The sequence below is a fragment of the Bos mutus genome, chromosome 6 (genome assembly GCF_027580195.1).
Source record: "Bos mutus isolate GX-2022 chromosome 6, NWIPB_WYAK_1.1, whole genome shotgun sequence".
NCBI lineage: Eukaryota > Metazoa > Chordata > Mammalia > Artiodactyla > Bovidae > Bos > Bos mutus.
Window position 1 is genome coordinate 31,444,777 of NC_091622.1, and position 26,742 is coordinate 31,471,518.

The following is a 26,742-nucleotide window of genomic DNA, read 5'->3' on the forward strand; positions in this document are numbered from 1 at the left end:
AACTTGAAATAGAAGATTTAGAATAACTACCATATGTACAACTAATAATTTGTAAAAGTATTCATACTGACATTTAAAAAAGAATTTGTTAAAATTAAAAATTGCTTATTAAAAATAATCACATGGGCTCAATTATATTCAGGGCATCTCAGGTGGCGCTGGTGGTAAACAACACACCTGCCAATGCAGGAGACAAGAGATGTAGGTTTGATCGCTGGGTCGGGAAGATCCCCTCGAGGAGGGCATGGCAATCCACTCCAGTATTCTTGCCTGGAGAATCCCGTGGACAGAGGAGCCTGCTGGGCTACAGTCCACAGGGTCACACAGAGTTGGACACAACTGAAGCAATTTAGCATGCACAATTATATTCAACAAATTTATGGTTCTAATTATAAAGGCTATGTTAAAAGAATCTCTCTCAACATTAGACAGGTAGGTATGCAGGATACTAGGAAGACAACTTGCTAACACAGGTAAGAATCTGATTTACAGAGTGGGAGGAAGCAGATAAGCAGTATTTCTTACTAACTGATCTTTAAGTAGGACTGACTTTTTCTAGGATTTTTTTTTATCATAAATAATACCGTTAAATTATTGTATTTAATGGAGAGACTTTACCATTTCAAAAAAATAAAAACATCCATTTAAAAATAATTGCTAGGTGGCTAACCAAAATGTCAAAGACCATCTAGTCTGCCAAACAAAGTTGAGGGGACAGCAAATCTTGAGTAAAGAATATGCTTTTTCCTTGACAGCATAATTCAGCACTTTATTAAGTCAATGGTGGTTCCAATTTATAGAAATCAATACAGTAGTAACTTTTGAGATATAGTTTAATAAAATATATAAATCTAAATTAAATTCTAAAACTATCAAGGATATGAACACAAAGTGTATGTAAAGATGCTAGAGTTTATTGTTTTAATAAAATAAAACAGAAGTGCCATATTACTACCTTTTTAAGACACTTTATTTTGAGAAACAAATTATGACATAAAGAAAATGAGCTTTCTAAACTATGAAAGTGTAAAATATAGTACAAAAAGAGAGATGCAAAGACAATTTAACAAGTGTGAAATTTAGTACTTGTAAATATGGTCATCCAAAGAGGGCAACACTAATCAACACCGAGAGTGGTATCATTCTCTGAGTTCAAGGAGAAGAATATATCACTATATGAGGAGGCAAGAAAATCAGCTTATTGAGTTTTTCTATTCCATTAGGTAAGGTAAGGTGAAGTCACTCAGTTGTGTCCGACTCTTTGAGACCCCACGGACTGTAGCCTACCAGGATCTTCCGTCCATGGGATTTTCCAGGAACGAGTACTGGAGTGGGTTGCCATTGCCTTCTCCAGAGGATCTTCCTGACCCAGGGATCGAACCTAGGTCTCCCACATTGTAGGCAGATGCTTTACCGTCTGGGCCACCAGGGAAGTCTTTTTTTCTATTCTGTTAATCATTTTCAAAACTTACTGCTTGTCAGCGGTCAGTAATGTGAACATTTACACAGGTTTTAAAGATTGACAGTAAGTGGTTATACTGGAAAACGCCAAAAGAAAAACTTAAAGTCAAAATATGATTGTATGTCATGTATGCCACTTATATTTCACTTTTGTAACTAAATTAAAAGCGAAAATTATTGAAAGCAGAGGCAACAAGAACTTAATTTTTTTTTTTCTTTAAGAAAACCACTATATGGGTCGTTTAGTGAGGAAAAGAACAAAAGTAATTCAGTGAAAGGGCACACATTGAATGAACAATCTGAGCCTCCCTGGAAGCATGAAAACACATTTACACAGTCATATTAATGATAATACTGAATAAGGATTTACTTAGAAATGTGTTAAAACTATATTGAGGGGAAAGTGTAACTGTGTGTGAAATAATGTATATAAGCTAAATGTCATATTAGTCAATAGATATTTCAAGAACTGAAAAATCAAGGATAAGCAGTGTGAAAATGTTAAGTATTTAGCTTCCAGAAGTAGCTAAAACAAAACAGGTATTTGAGAATATGTGAAATTTTGATTAAAAAAAAATTGAGTGTAAATTCTTTGATTACACCAACATAGAAAAGGAACTATTTTCTTAAAAAAATAAACTACATAGAAATAACCCAAGAAAATACCTTCTAAATAATTTTTGTTAAAATAGTGCTCAAAATTCATAAAAGTATAATTGATATCTACAGATTTAAAGTCTATCTTTTCTTTTTTTAATTGAATAAATTTGATATATACCATTGTATAAGTTTAATATATAGCTTGTTACTTTGATAACTTTATAAACTGTAATATGACTGCCAATGTAGTACTATTTATCATATAATTACAGGACAATATTATCTATACTTATTAAACTGTGCATTAGATCTCTATAGTTCATTTACTATTTATCACAAGCTTGAATCTTAAATGTCATTACTCTTATTCTCCAACCCTGGTAATCACCATTTTACTCTCTGTGTTTTTATAAGTTTAATTTTCTAAGTTCCACATATAAGTGATGTCAAACAGTATTTCTCGTACTGTGTCTGACTTATTCTGAGTAGCATAATGTGCTCAAGGTTCAACCATGTTATTGCATATGGCAGAATATCTTTCTCACAGCTGAATACTATTCCACTGTGTATATGAACTACATCTTTTTTATCTATTCGTCAGTCTGGGCATTTGAGTTGTTTCTGTATCTTGGCTATTGTGAATTGTGCTGCAATAAATATAGCAGTGCATGTATCTTATAGAAATCTTATATTTATTTCCTTTGGGTATACATCCAGAGGTGGAATTGTTGGATTATATGGTAGATCTATTTTTAATTTTTTGAGCAGCCTTAATATTGTTAATATTTAAAATCCTGAAAGATGATGTTGTGAAAGTGCTGCACATAATATGCCAGGAAATTTGGAAAACTCAGCAGTGGCCACAGGATTGGAAAAGGTCAGTTTTCATTCCAATCCCAAGGCAATGCCAAAGAATGCTCAAACTACTGCACAATTGCACTCATCTCACACACTAGTAAAGTGATGCTTAAAATTCTCCAGGCCAGGCTTCAGCTATACATGAACTATGAACTTCCAGATGTTCAAGCTGATTTTAGAAAAGGAAGAGGAGCCAGAGATCAAATTGCCAACATCCGCTGGATCATCAAAAAAGCAAGAGAGTTCCAGAAAAACATCTATTTCTGCTTTATTGACTATGCCAAAGCCTTTGACTGTGTGGATCACAACAAACTGTGGAAAATTCTTTGAGAGATGGGAATACCAGACCACCTGACCAGCCTCTTGAGAAACCTATATGAAGGTCAGGAAGCAAAAGTTAGAACTGGACATGGAACAACAGACTCGTTCCAGATAGGAAAAGGAGGACATCAAGGCTGTATATTGTCACCCTGCTTATTTAACTTCTATGCAGAGTACATCATGAGAAACGCTGGGCTGGAAGAAGCACAAGCTGGAATCAAGATTGCCAGGAGAAATATCAATAACCTCAGATATGCAGATGACACCACCCTTATGGCATGAAGTGAAGAGGAACTAAAACGCCTCTTGATGAAAGTGAAAGAGGAGAGTGAAAAAGTTGGCTTAAAGCTCAACATTCAAAAAATTAAGATCATGGCATCTGGTCCCGTCACTTCATGGCAAATAGATGGGGAAACAGTGGAAACAGTGGCTGACTTTATTTTTCTGGGCTCCAAAATCACTGCAGATGGTGATTGCAGCCATGAAATTAAAAGATGCTTACTCCTTGGAAGGAAAGCTTTGACTAACCTAGACAGCATATTAAAAAACAGAGATATTACTTTGTCAACAAAGGTCCATTTAGTCAAGGCTATGGTTTTTCCAGTGGTCATGTATGGATGTGAGAATTGGACTATAAAGAAAGCTGAGCACCAAAGAATTGATGCTTTTGCACTGTGGTGTTGGAGAAGACTCTTGAGAGTCCCTTGGACTGGGAGGAGATCCAACCAGTCCATCCTAAAGGAGATCAGTCCTGGGTGTTCACTGGAAAGACTGATGTTGAAGCTGAAACTCCAGTACTTTGGCCACCTGATGCAAAGAGCTGACTCACTGGATAAGTCCCTGATGCCGGGAAAGATTGAGGGCAGGAGGAGAAGGCGATGACAGAGGATTAGATAGTTGGATGGCATCACCGATTCAATGGACATGGGTTTGGGTGGACTACGGGAGTTGGTGATGGACAGGAAGGCCTGGCGTGCTGCAGTTCATGGAGTTGCAGAGTCGGATATGACTGAGCGACTGAACTGAACTGAATATTGTTTTCCACAGTGGTTAGACAAACTTATATTCCCATCAACAGTGTAAAAGGGCTACCCCTGTTTTACCACATTTGCACTGGCACCTATTGTCTCTTGTCCTCTTGAACACAGTCATTCTAACAGATGTGAAGTAATCTCTCATAGTTTTGATTTACATTCCCTGATGATTAGTGATACTGGAGTATCTTCACGTGTCAGCCATTTTGATGCTCTCTGGATAAATCTCTGTTTAGTTCTTTTACGCATTTTTAAAATCAGACTGTTTGATAATTTTGTTATTGTTGTTACTGAGTTAGCTGAATTTATACATTTTGAACATTAACCCCTTATCTGAAATATGGGTCACAAAGTTTTCTCTAATTCTGTAGGTTTTTTTTTTTTTTTAACTTTGTTGTTTCTTTTCCTATGCAGAAGCTTTTGAGTTTTATGTAGCCCCTTTGTTGATTTTTGCTTTTGTTGTTTGTGCGTTTGGTCCCAAAATATTATTGCCAAGATCAATATCCATAAGCTTATTCCCCAATTTTTCTTCTAGGAGTTTTATGGAATCAACTCTTATGTTCAAGACTTTGATCAGCTTTGAGTTAATTTATGAGTGGTATGAGATAAAGGTCCAGTTTCATTGTTCTGTATGTCTTTCTCCAGTTTTCCCGGTACTCTTGTTAAAGAGATTATCCTTTCCCCATCAGGCATTCTTGGTATCCTTGTTGAATATTAGCTGACTGTATATGCTTTCTAGTCTGTTCCATTATTCAGTGTATCTAGTCTTGTGCCAGTACCATACTACTTTTAATAGCTTTTTAGTATAGTTTGAAATTCAGAAGTGTGATACCTCCAGTTTTCTAATTCTTACACAGTTGCTTTTTTACTAATTCTTACACAGAATGCTGTTGCCTTCTCATACATTTACTAGCTCCAAACAAATTCCAGAATTGTTTCTTCTATTTCTGTGAAGAATTCCTTTGGTATTTTAATAGGGACTACATCAGATCTGTACATGGCTTTGGGTAGTATGGTCATTTTAACAATATTACTTCTTCAGATCCATGAACATGGGATACCTTTCCATTTGTTTGTGTCTTCCTCAATTTATTTCAGTAAAGTTTTGAAGTTTTCATTGTACAGGTTTTTTACTTCCTTGGTTAAATTTATTCCTAAATATTTTATTGTTTTCAATGCTATTATGAATTAAGTGATTTTCTTTGTTTTTCAGATGCTTATTTATTAGTGTGTTTGTGTGCTTAGTCATATCCGACTTTTTGCAGGCTCTTTTGGTCATAGGATTTTCCAGGCAAGAATACTGGAGTGGGTTGCCATTTCCTACTCCAGGGGATCTTTCTGACCCAGGGATCAGAAGTGTGTCTCTTGGGTCTCCTGCATTGACAGGTGGATTCTTTACTGCTAGCTTCATCTTAGTATAAAGGAAGGTAATTGATTTTTGTGTACTGTATCAAAAATGAAGGCAATTGTTGGCTTTGTATAGTACCACTTTACTAAAAAACATTGCTTAATTACAAGAGCTTTTTTACTGATTCTTTAGATTTTTTTTTTAATATAGGATCATATGATCAGAAAATAACAATTTTACTTCTTACTTTCTGAATTGGATGACTTTTTTTTTTCTTCGTCTTGCCTATTTGTTCCAGCTAGGACTTCTAGGTACTATACTGCATAGGAATGCTAAGAGTGGGCATCCTTGCCTTGTTCCTGATCTTTGGAAAAATACTTTCAGTTTTCCTACATTTAGTAGACCATGAGTTGTGGGCTTGTGATCCATAATCTGTATTATGTTGAGGTATATTACTCCTATACCTAATCTGTGAACAGTTATCATTATGTTTCTGTCTACTATTACAGTTGTTGGCTTTCCATGGTGACTTTGTGTGTGTGTGTGTGTGTGTGTGTGTGTGTGTGGCTTTTCTAATGCAATCAGATAGTTTTTGTAACATTTCTTCACTTTTATAAAACTTACTTCTCTCTCCTCTTCCAACTAAATCATTTCTGTATTTCTACCCTTGAGCTTGCTTATTCTCTCTTTCTTCTGATCTATTTCCAATGCTTTCTAATGCCTTCTTTATCTCACTGATTGAGTTCTTCAGCTCCAGGATTTTGTTTGCTTGTTTTTAGAATTTCTTTCCCTGTGGTAAACTATTCCTTCTGTTCATTAAGTTTATACTTGAGAAGGCTGTATTGCCTTTCTGAGTTTTCTTGTAGCTTGTTGATTTTTTTCATGATAGATACTTTAAATTATCAGTTAGGTTCCAATTTTTATGTTGTTGATTTTAGTTGCTAGGAAATTATCCTTTTGTGATACTATTAACATGGTATATTAACATGCTTTTTATAGAGTTTGATAAGAAGTGTCTCTGCTCTTATTTGAAATAGTTAACATCCTTCTTATTTAGGCAGCTCTTTGATTACTTTGAGTCTAACATTTCAACAGGTTGGTAGTTGAGAGCTTTCCTTTTGTTTTCCAGAAGGTGGCGCTACAGCACAAGTTTTTGGTTTCTCTTATCTGACCCACCTAAGGCTGGGAGTGCACTAGTTAAATACGTAAAGGGTGGAAGCAGAGCAGGGGGAGGTGTGCACGGAGCACTTGGGGCTTTGGGTGTGCCCACAGCTCTGTAGGGGAATCTTCAAATGGGGAGGGGTGTCCCCAGAGGTCTATGGGCAGTTCGCTTGCCTTCCTAGGTCAGACACCAGGAGACACTTTCCTTCAGTCCTTTTGGTCTGCCTATTTTCCTTTCCTTTCCTTCCCCCTAGTCAGTAAGGTCTCTCTTCAGAGAGAAACTGGTCCCTCCAGCTGCAGCACAAGTGGCCAGGCAGAACTACACCAACCACCTTCACCTCCAATTCCTCTGCCGGAAAGATCATGCTGGCTCACTGATGGACTGGCTGACAGTGCTCCATTACCCTCTCTGCCAACACTTCCTTTGCTCTGCAACCTCCTTGGGGGTCCAATCTACTCACTTGGACTGCATAGATGGATGATTTCAGGTGTTCTGGTATGCTGGGTAGATAACTTTTTTTTTTTTTTTTTTTTAGTTTTAGATGTTCAATTTGTTGTAAATCAAAGAGGAAAGCAAGAGGGAACTACTCATGCCACCATGATGCTGACATTTCTCCTTAACTATCTTTTCAAAGCTCCATACTTCATATTTGCACTCCAGTCTTTTCAAAGTACACACATCATGCTGTGTTTCAAATCTTAAATGCAGCCCTCATTATATAAAAGTAAAGCATTATCAGCTCCTCTGTTGCTAACCTTGTCATGTGTCTGTAGATTAAAAATTGACTTGAGTGTCTGTAGTCAATTCTGTGATATCCTAAAGAGAATGTTTATTATTTTCTTGCTGCTTTTATTACCTTCTTTGGGAACAATGACATTTCCCATAGTAGATCAAAGATCTTTGGGGAATGACTATTCAGTTATAGGAGATCTTTTGAAATTCACAGTGACCAAATACAAAATATGTCTTACACAGAGAGGGCTTTAAAGAGAGTAAAACAAAGACTCTTTTGAAATTTCTCCTTGAAATCTCCTTCTTCCACATGGGGACTTTGACTCAAAATAAATACAGAGGCATGTAAAAATCCACTGAAGTTAGTATAATAGACCAATCAAATCTTTTCTTCAGAAATACTTTACTTCCTATAATTATCTAAGAATATTTCCTTAACATTAAGTTGAATGAAAATTGGATTACTCAAGGTAAAACTGAGTTTTTCTGGAATATGCATCTGCAAACAAATACCTAGGAGATTTGATATTTTTAGGAATATGTTCAGCTCCAAGGACTTGAGAAAATTAAGGAAATGTACCTGTAGGATTTTTTTTTTTTTTTTTTTGAGAGACAATATGACTAACGTGAATGGATCCTGTTGGCTACAGAGAAGAGAAAAATTATCACTTACATTGAAAAGATAATAGATATCCAAAGTTAAAGCCGAGAGCCTCAAATCCTTGGCTGCAGGTACAAGGACACAGACAGTAGATATGCCACTTAAGTGAAAGTACGTGAGGCTATTCACTGCTGTCCTTTAATCATTACAGAGTGTGCTTTCATACATAGCGGGAGTCAAGCAAAGTCACTCAATACCATTTACTGGGCCCTTAAAATGTTCTGGGCTGATTTCATCACTGTATCAGAACCTGCCTTTTTAATTCCTGCCTATGACTTTCTGTTTCACAGTGTCTCCCTTCCAGAATACTTTTAACCCTTTTTCCTACTATTCAAGCCATGGACGTTTTTATTTCAATGAACATCTATGTTTAACTTTTTTGGGAAGTCTTCACTTCCTCACCCACAATTACTACTCCTCATGCATTTAGGTACTTACTGAGCATACATCTAAGAACTGCTGCTTGTGTTTTGTATGAAAAATAGTATAGAGGAAAGGACATGATCTTAAAAGTCAGTTTTGATTTTAAATTTCATCTTCATCAATTCTTTATCTGATGAATCTGACCAAATTCTCAACACCCTTCAGACGGTGTTCTTTTGTGTAACCTGAGGATAATGCCGCTTCCTTCAGTGGCTACATGGATTAACTGGTAAGCTTTATGTATCCTGCTCTGTTCAGGGGTTCAATGCCTGGCACATGACAGGATGAGACAAACGTTTGGTGCCTTTCCTTTTAATTCCTCACTAAATTATAAAATCCTGGAAGACAGAGGATTGCCTTGCTTTCCTTTGTATCTTGTTCAGTGTTTGGCGGTAATTAAATACCTTGTGGGCACATACTAAGTACTTCTTTGAGGAATCCCTAATGGGCCTTCTATCCCATGCTTTCAGCAGTTATAGGAATCCTTTAGGTGTATTAGAACAAATCTATCATAAAGGAAACATCTATTATTTGAGGGTCAGTACTACTTTTTTTTTTTTTTTAAGTACTGAGAAAAACATGTTTATGTCTTTAAAAGGGGCAATAAAATCATTAATTTGACCTTCATGATACATTGTCTGGTACCATGTTGATATAAACTTGACAGACATAGATAAAAGGGAAAAACAAAACTGTAAATGAAATGTGCAAGCCTTTTTCCAGGCTAGAGATTTTCCTTTGCTAATTTTCCCCAAATGGAGCACCAGTTTCCTTATTAGCAAATTGGAAATTTACCTATTTTAAATATACGCAGCTGTATCTCAGGCAACTAACCTTCAGAAATTTGTATTCTTTACAGAAAGGCCCCCAGTTCACCTTATTTTTCTTCATTTCTCATTGTGGTTTAATTCTATTCAGTTAATGAGCAGACGACCCTGTGAAATATAAGCAGTTCACTGAGCTAGTGTGGTGCTCCTTGAACTTCAGCAGCTTCATAATTGCCTGGTTGTTGTTATTTAATTGCTCATCTGCCACGTCCTACACCTGCGACCCTATGGACTGTAGCCCCTAGGCTCCACAGGATTTGCCAGGCAAGAATACTGGAGTGGGTTACCATTTGCTTCTCCAAAATCACCTGGAGAACTTAGCAAACACATACTGTAGGGCCCCATGCCCAGAGTTTCTGATTCAGCAGAGTTGAGTGGAACCCAAAAATTTGTATCTCTAACACTTTCCCAGGAGATGCTAATGCTGCTGATTCAGGAATCACATTTTGAGAACCATTGTAGTTTTTTTTAAAAAAGATAAAGATGAAAACAAACCTTCTTCTCTAGAAGGGGTTACATTTTGCCAATGAATCTGAAGTGCAAAACTGTTTGTTTATAAGGATGTGCTAAGCTGTTTCAGTCATGTCCAACTCTTTGTGACCAATGGACTGTATTTCACCAGGCTCCTCTGTCCATGGGATTCTCCAGGCAAAAATACTGGAGTGGGGTTGCTGTTTCCTCCTCCAGAGGTTTCTAAAGGCAGTGACATCTAGATGGAGAAATCTGGAGCTTCTGATAATCTGAATATTTGAAGATCCAGATATAAGTAACCATTACTTCAGTATATTCAGATCTGAGTAAACTTGAAACATATGCCTTCAGGTATATTTTTAAAACAGTTTTGACTTCTGATAATGTAGCATTAGCTTCAAATTCCTGTCTCTTTCTACATAAGTAAGTACAGAGAAAGTTAAACTTAAAGCTAATTAATAGTTGCCTAGATGACTATTTTTAATCACCCTCTTCTAATTTGATCAGTTATACATTTGAATTGATAATACAGTCTATTTTAAGTATAACAGAATATAGTTTTCCTAAGTAAGAATCTTTTCACACACAAAAATCACACATTTAGAATTTTAAATTAGTTTTTTTTAAGTTCATGGGGTGTGGAATAGAGGCACAACATCATTAGATGTTTTCAGAAAAAAAAACTGTTAAAAGTGATCTACATAGCAAGTTCAATTAAAAAAAATAGATTTTTGACAATTTAAGAGGAATCTACATGAGGTGGTTTAATTAGTCCACATTTTTTAAAGCCACATTTTAGATATCAGATACATGACATCTTAAATATAGAGAATACAAAGCTCACTTTGAACTTGAATGGGAACTGATTTGCCATTTGAACTCTAAAATGACAGATCAAATAGTAAGTTTATTCTGACAAGGTTTTGAAATACTTGTGGTAAAATTTATGAAACCCCTTTCTCTCAGCTTACTTCTTGATAGTCTCATGGGCAATCATGTTGTGTACCTATTGGAAATAACTGTGTTCTATCACAGGCTTTGTTAAGATGAACAAAGGTTTCTTAAAATATATTGACCAATCAATTCATTAATTCCCCAGATGTTCATTGAGCAAAATACCCTTCTAGGCACTGTGGATACAACAATGTGTGCGCGTGGTCAGTAGTGTCTGATTACAATCTTTCTGATTGTGCCCACCAGGCTCCTCTGTCCACAGGATTTCCCAAGCAAGAATACTGGAGTGGGTTGCCATTTCCTTCTTTAGGGGATCTTCCCAACCCAGGGATCAAGCCCACGGCTCCTGTGGCTCCTGCATTGCATGTGGATTCTTGAACACTGAGCCATTAGGGAAGTCCATATATAAAACAAAGATTCAGATAAATTCAAACCTCATGTGTTTGTTTTCTATTGCTCTAAGAACAAAGTACCCACAGATTAAATAGCATAAACAGGAAAAAACCTTATTTTGTAGGTTGAATTTTGTAGGTTGAAAATCCAAGATAGTTTTCACAAGGACAAAGTCAGGAAGTTTGCAGGGTACTAGGGAGGGTCAGTTTCCTCCTCCTTCTGATTATTGGTAAAATTCAGTTCCTTATAGTTTTAGGACTAAGAGCCTCATTTTCTTGTTGACTGTCAGCTGAACACTGTTCCCAGCTTCTCCTGGCTGACTGCTCTCTATTTAGCCTGTGGTGCCCTTCTTCCATTTTCAGAGTCGAGTCAGTAATGACAGATCGAAATTCTCTCTAGCCTCTTCTCTCTCCTGTCTTTTTCGGTCACATCTCTCTGACCCAAGTCAAAAAAGCTTCTCTGCTTTTAAAGCCTCATAAGGTTATACTGGACTCATGCAAACAATCCAGGATAATCTCCCCATCCCCATATCTGTATCTATAATCACACCTGCAAAAGTCTGTCTTGCCATGTAAGGTAACACATTCACAGGTTCAGGGAATAGGGCAGGTACATCTTGGCAGGGGTGAGGGAGTTATTCTGTTTACTTATATTCTGATGGCAAAGTTAGGCAATAAAAAACAAGTAAATATGACTTTTTCAAGTAATGGGGAGGAAGGTTGAATCATCTGGATTTCAGGCAAGATATAGATGGCAATGAGTTTAACTGAAGAGAGCTAACAAAGGGCTATACAGAAATATGGACAGAGGTAAAGAAACCAACAAAGGATGATGAAACACCCAGAAACCACCAATAGTGGGAAATTATCACCATTCTCAGCCTGATAGGCAAGTAAAGGGAACTGTGTTCCTAGAAGAGAATAAGAACTTGAGCTGTAAGGAGGGTAATGCCAGACAGGACCCAGAGGAGAGGCATCATGGCTAAAACAAACTCAAGACATAAAGGAAGTGAGGGATAATAAACACCGTGGCCTATCACTTTTTCTATCCTCTGATCTGCCAGTACTCCAAATGGCCAATCATAACCAATGGCAGAGGGACAACAAAACCCAGAGAAAGCAACCCACAAAAATCAGCCTCAAGAGGCACAGAACTTACAGAAGAGATCAGAAAGTGGATTTACAGAGGAGGAAACAAAGAAAATGACTAGCACAGAAGTGCTACTTAAAGAAAAGATAGGGTGGGGGGGAGAGAAAATAAGGGGTTGGGAAGGGAACTGAGGTACATCAGAGAAAACACTCGGGAAAATCTCTCTGAAGAGCAATAAATGAGGAGAGGCCTGAAAGAAGTGAGGAAGTCAGCCATGTAGATGTTTCAGGAAAAGGAATATCAAGTGCTGCTGCTGCTCAGTCACTTCAGTCGTGTCTGACTCTGTGCAACCCCATAGATAGCAGCCCACCAGGCTCCCCCGTCCCTGGGATTCTCCAGGCAAGAACACTGGAGTGGGTTGCCATTTCCTTTTCCAATGCATGAAAGTGAAAAGTGAAAGTGAAGTCCCTCAGTCGTGTCTGACTCTTCGCGACCCCATGGACTGCAGCCTACCAGGCTCCACCATCCATGGGATTTTCCAGGCAAGAATACTGGAGTGGGGTGCCATTGCCTTCTCCGATGTCAAGTGCAAAGGTCCTAAATATAGGATAGGTTTGTGAGGAACAGAGAGGAGGCCAGGATACTTGGAATAGTGTAAATAAAAGGAAGAAGGGAGGAGGTCAGCTCAAATTGGTGTCAGATCATGTAGAGACTGAAACATTTCAATTTCAATGGGATGACAAACCACTGGACTGTTTTCAGCAGGAGAAAGAAGTGATATTTTTTTAAAGATCATTCTAGGTTTAGAGAATTAACTAGAGGGGGCAAGAGTAAAAGCTGAAAATACCATTCAGGAAGTCACTTAAACAGGTTGTGAAAAAGATTGCTGTGGCTTAGGCTAAAGTGGTAGCAAGGCATGTTATAAGCAGTTATAATATTCAGAATGTATGTGATGACAGAAAAGCCCTGAACTTATTGATGGGTCAGATAATACAGTATGAAGGCAAGAGGATCATCAAAGATACTGTCTGAGTTGTGGCCTGAGCAAATGAGAGAATGATGGTGGTGATGGGTTTGTGTCTTCCTTTAAAATAATTTTAATTGATGCTTGATATGGAGAGGAGTGGGCTTCCCAGTTGCACTCAGTCAACCACTTGGAATGTAAAGTTCAGAGACTTTTAATACACTAGAGATGAGGGTCCTTAGAATTTCCTTAGGAAATAATGTGAGGGTCAAAAAGGAGGTCTGGCCAGTAGCATCCGAGGTCTTGTTTCAGTTCCCTTGTCACTGCAAGGATCTGTATATTTACCTGCTTACATTGGCAGTGTTGTTTGGAATTAAACCTAAATCTACTACTTACTATCATGGCTTCTTAGTTATTACATGCCTAATTCCTTTAACCTTCAGCTTTCTAGCCTATTATAATAATTAGGCATCACAATTGTTCTTACCCTATTAGGTTGCTTCCATGATTAAATGAGATAATATGTACAAAGTTCTAAGGACAGCCCTAGCTCACTGTAAGCATGTAATGGAACTTAAGGTTTTATATTTATTTCACATACTGGAGTTCTGTGATTTTCTTTGAAATAAATAATTCACCAGTGGGTACTTAAATATACTGGACACCATTAGCCCACAATCATACAAATAATTTTCAAAAACCATAATATTTCTCACTCTCCAAGACAGTGAGGCAAACATGAACAGGGAAAAATGACATTTTAGATCTCATTTTTTTTTTTTACCTTCCATATTATAGGCTGAAAGTAAAATTGCTATTACTGACCTCTGTAGAAAAGATACAGTTACTATGAAGGGGGAAAAAAATACTCAGGTTTAACAGGTTTAACTGCCATCTTTCTGGCTTCAATTGCTCTGCTGCTCATCAGTGTCTGTGAATTAGATACCAAATTGATTTATGCCAAAAAAGTATTACAAATCCAACAATTTAAAACTGAACAAAAGATTTGTTTCCTCTTTACTATCTGCCTCAACAGGATTCCCAGGTCAGATGTGGCTCTCCCCAAGCCCCTGCTAACGTGCTGAATTTTACTAAACCTATTAGGTTTTCTCCCTATTTTGTTTTACAAAATGCCCTGCTCTCAATTCAGCTTCATATATCTAAAGAATCAAAAGTGCTTCCTGCTTCTGTGTTAATGGAGAAAAAAAATAAAAAATGATGTTATAAAGTTCTAGATAGGTAGTGTTTACTAAGTAAAAACATGAAGAGTAAAAAAAATACATTTTATATAATAACCCCCCCACACACACAAAACTCTCTTTCCCCACCCTCTCTTTTAACAAATAGAAGTTAAAATAAATTGTAGCTTGAGATTTTTAAAAGGGAAACACTATCAGTATCAAACATAGAAAATAGCCCTCGATACTGAGTATTAGAGAATGTTGGATAAGATGAGGGCTTAAATTAATAATGGCAACACTGCAATAGGTTGAAAAATGAATGAGGAGTAACAAGGAGGAGATGGTAGCTTTCCCTTTAAGGCTAATTACCAAAATGGAGGAGTTATGATGGAAGCTTTGGAAGGACACAGCTTTCAGTTCAGCTCAGTTCAGTCGCTCAGTCGTGTCCGACTCTTTGAGACCCCACTAATCACAACACGCCAGGCCTCTCTGTTCATCTCCAACTCCTGGAGTTCACGCAAACTCACGTCCATCGAGTCAGTGATGCCATCCAGCCATCTCATCCTCTGTCGTCCCCTTCTCCTCCTGCCCCCAATCCCTCCCAGCATCAGAGTCTTTTCCAATGAGTCAACTCCTCTCATGAGCTGGCCAAAGTACTGGAGTTTCAGCTTTAGCATCATTCCTTCCAAAGAAATCCCAGGGCTGATCTCCTTCAGAATGGACTGGTTGGATCTCCTTGCAGTCCAAGGGACTCTCAAGAGTCTTCTCCAACACCACAGTTCAAAACCATCAATTCTTCGGGGCTCAGCTTTCTTCACAGTCCAACTCTCACATCCATACATGACCACTGGAAAAACCATAGCCTTGACTAGATGGACCTTTGTTGGCAAAGTAATGTCTCTGCTTTTCAATATGCTATCTTTAAGGAAGGGTTATTTGTTCATTTATTTATATTTTTCTATTTCAAAATGAAAAAACCGTGAATGTTTCTATATATTTAAAGGAACCCATAAAGAGACAGAATTAGATGTACATGATGATAACAAAGAATAGAATGACCAAGGTTTAAAAATGATGGAGTAGTAGTTTTGATCCCTGGGTTGGGAAGATTCCCTGAAAAGGAAATGGAAACCCACTCCAATATTCTTGCCTGGGAAATCTCAAGGTCAGAGGAGCACAGTGGGCTAGAGTCTGTAGGGTCGCAAAGAATCAGACACGACTGAGCAACTAAACAACGACAACAACATTAGTGCTCTTTATATTTTGTGATTCCTTCTATTCTGGCAACTCCCCCACCCCCACACATATCTATTAACTTAATTGTGACTTTTGTTTAAAGAATAGACCAGGATATTTAAAAGGAATCATTTCAGATTTGAAAGTTAAGTCAAAAGAGTATACTGGATTGACTGAAAATGGATAGCCTCTGCTAAATGACTTCATAATAGAAGATTTGGTATTTGAAATAACAAACATTTTTAAAGTAAAATTATCTTTTATAAACACTTTAAGGAAAATGACTGATATGGTAGTCATTTTAAAAAATAAATTAATACAACAGTTGGACATTTACAGTGCTGCCAGTTGCTAAAAACTAGAGGTTAATTGTTATTGAGAAAAAAAATCCCCTTTTATTATAAAGCACCAAGAATAATTTGAAATGGATAACATGGTAAAACTTCAAAAGAAAAATAATTTGACCACCTAGCTTAAATTTGACAGATTCTATGTACCTGCTGGCTGGTGATGAAATATGCTCTAGAATTAATTTTTCCCTGAGGTTATTTATATGCTGAATCTACAGTACTCAATGAATGCTTTTCTATTAATATTTAATTTAGAGTCTTATTTCTGAAGTATGGTGAAAAACTAATGTGACAAAATGAGGAACACCTTTGCTCCAGAATCAGATAAGCTTGGGTTTAAATCTTGACATCTTTGCTCTGACTTTCGGCAATGACTCAACCTTAATTTCTTCATCCACAGACTGTTTCTCAAGGGTGGTTGTAAGGATCAAAGGATTAATCTACCATATGAAAAGGACTGCAAGCAGACCCCAGGGCCACGCTAGGCTATCCACAAGCATTAAGTTATTTTTGCTGTTGTCATTGCTGACTCGATTCACACACAAATGAGGTATTTCTTTTTTTTTTTTTAATTTTTTATTCCTTTATTTCTCATGTGTTCCCCATCCTGAACCCTCCTCCCTCCTCCCTCCCCATACCATCCCTCTGGGTCGTCCCAGTGCACCAGCCCCAAGCATCCAGCATCGTGCATTGAACCTGGACTGGCATCTCGTTTCATACATGACATTTCACATGTTTCAATGCCATTCTCCCAAATCTTCCCACCCTCTCCCTCTCCCACAGAGTCCATAAGCCTGTTCTATACATCAGTGTCTCTTTTGCTGTCTCGTACACAGGGTTATCGTTACCATCTTTCTAAATTCCACATATATGCGTTAGTATACTGTATTGGTGTTTTTCCTTCTGGCTTACTTCACTCTGTATAATAGGCTCCAGTTTCATCCACCTCATTAGAACTGATTCAAATGTATTCTTTTTAATGGCTGAGTAATACTCCATTGTGTATATGTACCACAGCTTTCTTATCCATTCATCTGCTGATGGACATCTAGGTTGCTTCCATGTCCTGGCTATTATAAACAGTGCTGCGATGAACACTGGGGTACACGTGTCTCTTTCCCTTCTGGTTTCCTCAGTGTGTATACCCAGCAGTGGGATTGCTGGATCATAAGGCAGTTCTATTTCCAGTTTTTTAAGGAATCTCCACACTGTTCTCCATAGTGGCTGTACTAGTTTGCATTCCCGAAATGAGGTATTTCTAATTCACAGATAACAGAGAAAATGTTAAAATATTTTTAATGGGTGGAGAAGTCTGGGTTCAATGGGGCTTCTGCTGAGAGATTCTACGCACAACAATGAAGAAGAGAAAGTGATATTTAAAACATGCACCACTGTCCATCAAGTATCAAAAACAGTGCTCAGAAATCCTCAATTCCTCTCTGAAATGTTACCTTCAAATATCAGTGACACTGCTAGCTCTCCTACAGACTATGTTAGCCGTACTACACAGCGTGCCACGTTGCTCAGTGGTGTCTGACTCTTTGTGACCATATGGACTGTAGCCCTCCAGGCTCCTCTGTCCATGGGATTCTCCAGGCAAGAACAGGGGAATGGGTTGCCATGCCCTTCTCCAGGAGATCTTCCCAACCCAGGAATCGAACTCCTGTCTCTTTACGTTTCCTGCACTGGTAGGCTGATTCTTTACCACTAGCACTACCTAGGAAGACCTAGGTATACTACTGTTACACCCTAAATGTGCTAGAAAGTTTAATGGAGTTCCAGCCCTATTTTCTGCCTCTAGGAGCCTATACTGATAGAACACACACTATTGCCACCATGTTACTATTACAAATATGAAATGATATACTTTAAACTTGGGTTTTATTTTCATCTGATAACACTTTGCTGGTGAGTCAGAATGAACTAGCATTCTTGCAAAAGCTGAAGAAAAGCAATTCTTTCCATTGTGCTGTAGGACATTGTTTTACTTTAGGCTTAGCACATAACAGGAGGTAAACAAAATGAGATTAGTGAGGAAAAATCTCTTATCATTAGCAATCCCTAATTATCCAATTTGCAGCTTACTTGGAAAATATTTCTTTCAAGTTAACTGACAGTGTTTAGATTATTCTCTTTAATTAAGGTTGTGGTTATCAATTTTCCTTATTGGCAGCATATATTCAACTGGAATACTCATTTGCTTATTAATTGCTGATTATTTAGTAATTAATTACAGCTTACTTCTATGCAACTAATTATTATGGCTGTTATTAACACTTACTTTTCAGGAACCTAGGAAGATATTTGAAAGTCAAAGCCATAATTCAGGGCTTCTGGGGGCTGAGAAAAAAAGTCCCTTCCTAATGTAGATGCAGAGTGTCAGTCTAAAAAGCTACTTGCCCTTTGCAGGTTTGATGCTGGAGCAGCTTCCCACTTTCTAAGGAGAAACCTTCACAGAATGTCAAATGCATGAGCTAAATTGTTACACTGATGACATTTTCTCAGAAACATAGAAAAAGTGACTCCAAAGCCAAATAAAGTAATTAATGATATTCACAATTCTATTCACAAGTATCTATTCTATTTTCTATGAGTCTAAAAAAATTTAGGTTTTAATTTCATGGGAGTTTTATGGATAAAAATTGAGTTTTAAAAGAGTAAAATTGTTTTCCCTTATAACATAAATACCTTGACCAAAATTTTTGTTGTTGAGTGCATGTCTTTGACAAAGAAATCCATAGGGTTTTAAAAATATATTTCAATATAGTTTTAAAAAATCTAGTAAGGCCCACATAAAAAAGATGTTCAACATCATTAGCCATATATAAACCATCTCTCACCTTGGAAGCCCCTATAAGGCCACAGATCTACTGAATTAGAGCCTCACCCTCAGAACCTAATTTACCCTTGCATGCTTGCTGCATTCTGCATTGCTTCAGTCTGTCTGACACTTTGTGACTCCATGGGCTATACCTGACCAGGCTCCTCTGTCCATGGGATTCTCCAGGCAAGAATACTAGATGAGTTCCATGTCCTCCTCCAGAGGATGTTCTCAACCCAGGGACTGAACCTGATTCTCTTACATCTCTTGCATTGGTGGTGGGTTCTTTTTCACTAGCACCACCTGGAAAGCCAATTTACACTTAATGTTCTTATAAAAGACCATATTTACAGATGCAGTCACATGGGAGATTAGAACTTCAACATATGAAATTTGGTGGGGGGGCAAAATTCAGTCCACACCACCGTGAATTCTATTCGGCCACAGAACAACTTGGATGGTACTTCAGATCACCATGCCGAATAAAGACAAACAATCTCAAAAGATTGCATATTTTATTATTCCATTTATATAATATTCTTGAAATGACAGAATTATAGAGATGAAGAACCAAGTAGTGATTGCCAAGGGTTAGGGTGGTATGTGGGAAGGAATGTCTGGCTATAATAGGGTAGCAAAAAGGATCATTTTAAAGAACTCTTCTCTCTTGACTATCTTGGAGGTCACACGAATCTACGCATGTGATAAATGCACTGATAAATATATACACAGACACACAAATGAGTGCATGTGAAGCCAGTGAAATCTGAATAAGACATAGACTGTGTCAGTGTCAATTTTTTTAGTTGTAATATTGTGCTGGGAACGATTGAGAGCAGGAGGAGAAGGGCGTGACAGAGGATGAGATGGTTGGATGGCATCACTGACTCAATGGACATGGGTTTGGGTAGACTCCAGGAGTTGGTAATGGACAGAGAGGCCTGGCGTGCTGCAGTTCATGGGGTTGCAAAGAATCAGACATGACTGAGTGACTGAACTGGAACTATAGTTATGTAAAGTGCTATCATTGGGGGAAACTGGTTGAAGGATATACTCCGTATTATTTTGTACAATTATATGTGAATATAAAATTAAATTTTATTTAAAAAATTACCAGAAAAATTCTAATAAGGAAAATTTTAATGTCAAGTTATGCAATAGAATGGTTGTAGTTTTTATGTAAGATCCTATAATGATAGCTCCATATTTTATCATCAGTTCTAAACTTTTCAAAAGTTTAAAATCTGTAAGTAAGTATGGGCTCTGCCTTTCTTGATTGCCATGTCTATTTTTCCTTCCTTTTTTCCTTGAGAAAGGATTGGAGGGAAGAAGAGATGTTAAGATAAAATGAGCTATAAATTCCAGCTCCTATGAACAATGAGAAAGACCCCTCAACTTCTAATCTACTATAGTCCCAATATGTTCGGAAATAATTCTCAGTTCCAAACACATAGTATGTGCTTTAAAGTAAGAACAGGTCTTTTTTTTTTTTTTTTCACTGTAATATAAATGGACAAGGCTTTCTTGAATTTGACCTTGAAATTTGGTAATAGAAATTTATAGGATTAATTTTATAAGTAGTCTCTTAAATACATCAAGAAAATCAATGGTTCTAACCAGGTTACCTACCCATACTTATATATGTGTGTACACACACACACACATTCATATATATAAATTTAGGCAATAAAATTCTCCTTCTAACTCTTTAACAGAGCCATGGCTATAAAAAATGAACTGTTTTTAAGAACATAAAAATATTTTCTGCTTGAAATATACCTCATTTATAATTAGTGATGTTTTCTTACAAGAGAGAAATTTGGCAGAGCAGTATTGAGTCACTGAACTGAAAAAAATGAGAATACAATGTATTTTTTTAAGATGCAATTCAAATATTCAATCTAATTTTCAGTTAACTTTATTTTTCTTAAGCTTAAGCAGATTGGATCAATCCTTCTGGGACTCATTTGGTCCTGGTGCAGTTAAAGCTTCCCTTTTCTCTTAACTTAGTTTCTTTAAAATATCAGTCTGCTTTCTTCAATATAGCTACAAATCTTTATTTATTTGTTTTGGAGTTAATTTGTTCACAAGTCTATGAGTCCACTTGTGTTATAACACTTTTGTTTTAATTTTTAAAATTAGATATTACTTTTCCAAAAGTAACTCTCATTATTTTGACCAGAAATGTCCCCTATAGTAAATATCACCAACCTGACAGCCTCACCCTATCAATATCAAAGACAATGACAACTGAGCTTCTGTTATTAAACACCACAAATTTTTCAGATATTTAAACTTCGGGAGAATTTAAGTTGAAAGTCTCATATGACATATGTTTTTAAACTTCTAACATTAAGAGAAATGCTATTGACTGGAGGTCATAATGAGATATCACAGCTCAATTTGACCCAAATCTGTATAATAGCATCATTAAGCAGACAGAAAATATATATTACCCTAAATAGTCTGCTGGAAGGTAAGTCACCAAGACATAATTAAGAATCTAGTAATTTTCCAATTAATAAATCAATTTCAGAACTATATAAAATGAGATAACTTAGAATTCTTTACTAACACCTCAGGTCATGTGAAGCTATGGTTATGTGACCACTGAAAGAACTGTGAACTCTACTGTGAAGTGCTTAAATTCAATTCCCTTTTACTACTAATCAATTATATAATCCTGAGCAAGGCATTGGGAGGTTTTGAGAATTGCTTAGTTTATGTGAGATACTATTTTCTTCCCCCCTGACCTCCCTGTCATCGTAAACTTGCTCTTACCATAGTCTTCCACTGCGTAAATGTTGATTGATGGGATCTGAGGTGGACAGTATAATCATTCAACAAATATTTATTTACCAGGCAGTGTTTTAGGACAAAACTGACAAAATACATGTGTTAACAGAGCTTACAGTCAAGTGTGATGTCAAGAAGATAGATAATATAAACACATAAATAATTTGTTTAAACATATAGAAAAATATATACAATGTTCAATGAGGATAAGTGCTACGGAGAAATTTAACACATATAACAAGCTTAGGAACCTTGGGAGAAAAACTGCCATTTTAAACATGGTAGTCAGGAAAGTCCTTGCTGAGAACATGACATTTAAGCAAAGACTGGAAGGTAGCAATAGAGTGAGCCACACAGACTTCTCAGGGTAGACCATTTAAGTCAAGAGGAAGAACCGCAAACTGAGAATGCACCCAACATGTGTAATAAACAGAAGAAAGTTAGTGCGGCTGGAACCAAGTAAACAAGACAAAGAATTAAGGTTTATGATTAGAAAGGTAATAGGTGGGCTATAGATAATACAGAACTTTGTAGAACATTGCAAATAATCTCAACTTTAATAGAAGTGAGATAGGAAACCTGACCAGAGAAATGATACGATCTGACTTAAAATTTTAAAAGATGATTGTTTTCTATACAGAGAATAGGCTGTGGGGAACATGAACAGATACAGAGATATGGATAATCCAGGTGAGTGAAAATGGCAGTTTGACTTAGATGATAGTGACTGAAAGACTGATCAGCCATCACATTCTATATGTTGTTGGGAAGTAAAGCTACATGGAATTGTTATTGGACTGGATATGGGTGTGTAGGATGGAGATGTTAGAGATGACCATCATAAAGTCATGTCAAGAACAGAGATAAATCAAACATGACTTTGAATCAAAGACTTCAAAGTGGAGGTAAGCAATAGGCAATTGAACATGTAAGTAATTCAGAGGAGGAATGTGAGCTGAAAATAACTGCCCGAAGCTGAGTCAATCATATTCTCTTTCCTGTGAACTGGATTTATGACACAGGAACTGATCCTGGTTGACACTGGAGTTTGACACATAGAGCTTGGGTCAGAATAAAAGCAGTGAAAGTGTTAGTTGCTCAGTCATGTCTGACTCTTTGTGACCCCATGGACTGTAAACCTTCAGGCTCCTCTGTCCATGGAATTCTCCAGGCAAGAACAGTGGATTAGGTAACCATTCTCTTCTCCAAGGGATCTTTCCAACCCAGGGATCAAACCTGAGACAATAAGAATATGCATTGTAGGCACATTCTTTACCATCTGAGCCACTAAGGAAGCCATTGGGTCAGAATAAGTGCCTTTAAAACACAAAGCTAAAAAAAAAAAAAAAAAACTACCAGTTGAAAGAAGAAAAACAGATACACAGCTATGATGTAAATATAAATCCAGAGGAACGCCAAATGACCAGTGATCATCTGACAGACTTTCTTATAATTAGATTCCATGACTCATGATAATAATATAGGCCATGTGAAGAGTTTTCTTTCCTTTAAGTCAAATATTGCAAATAAAACACTATACAAGGTTGCAAAGAGGATTAAATTAGACAATGCATGTTAAAAACTCTAAACTTTAAAAACATGAACTTGTAATATATACTATTTAAAAGTAGTTGAAAAATGCTGAGAAGTAAAACTGGCTTGCAGGATTATATGTGCCATTTAAAATAAAGTAATAGAAAGTCATTGCTTTCTTTTTCATGTTTAACTTAGGTTATAACACAGACTTTTAAATATGGTGAGATATTATGTACTTACAAAAACATTTAAAGTCATTTGAATCCTTCAGTGAGAACTGTTATAGATAAATCAGGAACGGCCTGGATTGTTTTCTTGATCCCTGTGATTATATTTAACTGAAATTTGCCTGTAGATGCCAAGTAACAGAACTCGTTTTTCTTTGAAAATGTCTGAGAAGCTCAAGCAACAGTAAACTATTAGATACAAATGGGTACATGGACCTTTTACCATAAAAGAGGCTTTATCCACTTAAATCTTATATTATTTCTAACCACTGAAAAATAACTTCTCCTCTACTTCTGTGATATAAAAAATGCTTTAAGAGTGGTTTTCTCTTTATACAGACAATATACACATACTGATAAAATATTGTTTTTAGGCATAAATTATAAAAAAAAATAAATCAGTGATTTAAAAGTCCACTAAACATTTTTATCACCTGAAGAAGGTGTGCTACAGTCCATGGGGTTGTGAGGAGTCAGACACGACTGAGTGACTGAACTGAAGAACTGAACATTATATTTTTAGTGTTGTTGTCTACAATATCCCTACATTAGCACTTGTCTATATTTGATTACTTCTGAGAAAATATAAAGCAATTAAATATTGCATACATTGGAGTTAATTTGTTATATAAATAAAAAACTTAGGAATCATGACACTAAAATAAAATCTTGGTAAAACTGAATATCATATCTATGAGCCTCATTTGTCTGTTAAGTTATACATAGCAATCTTTACATGCATTTCAGAGGAATACTGGTAGTATTAGTAATAGTTTTCAAAATAATTGACATATTTCACCTGGGAATAAAATTATAATAAAGACATATTTCTTGTTATTGTGCTCAAAAAGACAATAAATCTTTTACTACTTTTTTTTTGCAGGCACAACAAAAAATTTTATGGTGTGTGTGTGTGTGTGTGTGTGTGTATGTGTATGTATTTTTCCTTGTAAAAAAGAAAATGATTCTGGAAAACAATATAACTTGAAAGAATGAATACAATACATATTTTTGAATTTATGTGTTTTTCAGAAAGTAGCCCTTGAGGCCACTGGATAATACTCTTGGCATTTTCAGAAATATATAAGTGATACTCTGATTTTTATAGGTTGAAAACTGACCTAGAACCAAAAAGATAAATGAAATAATATGAGTCTTTTATTTTCTTAGTTGTTATCATCCAGTGTCCTTCTGTGCTCAGTGCTCAGTGGTGCCCGCTGACTCTCTGTGATCCCATGGACTGTAGCCCGCCAGGCTCCTCTGTCCACGGGATTCTTCAGGCAAGAATACTGGGGTGGGTAGCCATTTCCTACTCCAGGGAATCTTCCTTACCCAGGGATGGAACCCGCATCTCCTGCGCCCCCTGCACTGCAGGTGAATTCTTTACCCTTGAATCACGAGGGAAGCCCCCAGCATCCCTTTACTCAGAGTCCAATTGAAGCAGCTTTCACAGGGTACAACAGAACACATTTATACAATAAAAGTTGTTGACCTAAGAAATAGCCATGGTGACCATATTTATACAAACATGCACATAAAATCTGACTTCTTTAAAGATAAGTATATTCAGTCATATCTTTCTCTCCTCCTAGCCTCCTCTTAACCTGTGAGATCCAAAGTTTAAGATGAAGAATCTGTTTTTCTATTCAAATGTCAAAGAAGTAGTTAAAATATTCACTGTAATTGCCTGTATTTAAGATTAATACTTAAAAGAAATATTTGTTATTCACTATTTATGTAAGTAAACTAGCTTGAATTCTGTGATTCACTATCAGGAGTGCATTCTGCAGGTAGTGATCATGTTTTGCTTATCTGTCTGTTCAGTCTTCTAGCTGGCTAACTACATACACATACACACATTTGTGGGATGATTTCTTGAAGTAAGGCATAGCTAACAGTCATAAAAATCAACTGAAACAAACTGTTTTATGAAACTAAATTTAATTATGAAACTTTTGAATAATGTTTTTTTATGGTGAATTTAAAATATTTACAAAGGTTGACTGAATATGAACTAAACTGCCATATACCCTCACTCAACTTCTTCAAATACCTACTTGAGGCAGTCTTGATCATGTGAATATACTCATGCACTCACCACTGTGAATTACTTAGAAATAAGGCTCAGAAGTCATATCATTTCATTCATAAATTTTTCAAGAAGCACTTCTTAAATATTGGGGCTTCTAAAAATAATCCCAATACAAAATTCATACCTAGAAATAATTCCTTCAAATCATCAAATTTTGAGTAAATATTCAAATTTTCAGATAACTCATCACACACGTAATTGTTATAGTTCACTTGTTTGAATCAGTATCCAAAGGAGCTACACGCTCTGCTCTGTGTTAGATTTTTAAAAATCTGTTATAATCTATAGACTCATCCTCCATCTCTCTTTTGTTTATTCCCTCCCTTTGCATTTACTGGTGGTGGTGGTATCACAGAAAAACCTGGATCTATTTTCAAAGAGGAATACTAAGTTAAAGATATTCAGAGAAGAGCACGCAAGGTGGAAAACGAATTTTTTAAACAATGTTATGAGAATGATTTAAAAACTTAAAAAAAAAAACAAAAACCAGGATATCAGCAGACTTAGATGGGTTTGATGGCTGTCTTCAAACACTTTAAATTCAAAATAAAAATTAGTGCCATGGACTAGGGCAATGAAGGGAATCTATTTGGAGACTGATCTATATCAGTATACATGTGTTAGCCACTCAGTTGTGTCTGACTCTCTGCGAGCCCATGGACTGTAGCCTGCCACGCTCCTCTGTCCATGGAATTCTCCAGGCAAGAATACTGGAATGGGTTGCCATTTCCTTCTCCAGAGGATCTTCCCGATTCAGGGATTGAACCCGGGTCTCCTTTGCAGGCAGATTCTTTTACCACTGAGCCACCAGGGAAGCCCCTATCAATATAACTGTTTAACAATAACATCCATCAAAAGAGGAATCAAGTGCCTCTAAAGTATCGATCTTTATCACTGAAGCAATTCCAGTATGTCATAGAATTTCTTTTAAAATAATGAAAAACAATAATTGTTGGCTGTGTTTCAGACACTTAAAGTTAGAATCCAGGCAAACTTTATGTTCCCTTTTTAACATTATTAATACCTTCTCTTCTTGCTCTTATTTTTGTGCCTCTTACAAAATGCATCCATGACTTATGGTCCTACCATGCACATGCATATACACGCAATGGTCAAATTAGTTGCAGTGGTAAACAGATAGTATTAAAGCTCTTCCCCTCTCTTCATTTATTTTAATTTCAGATTCAAGTCTCATAAAAGAACAT

General features: G+C 36.6%; 1 protein-coding gene across 1 annotated transcript in view; it reads right to left on the reverse strand.

Moving 5' to 3' along the window:
- LOC102267443 (glutamate receptor ionotropic, delta-2) overlaps positions 1-26,742 on the reverse strand; it is a 233,482-nt gene that overhangs the window by 113,987 nt on the left and 92,753 nt on the right. The gene's annotated exons all lie outside the window — the stretch shown is intronic.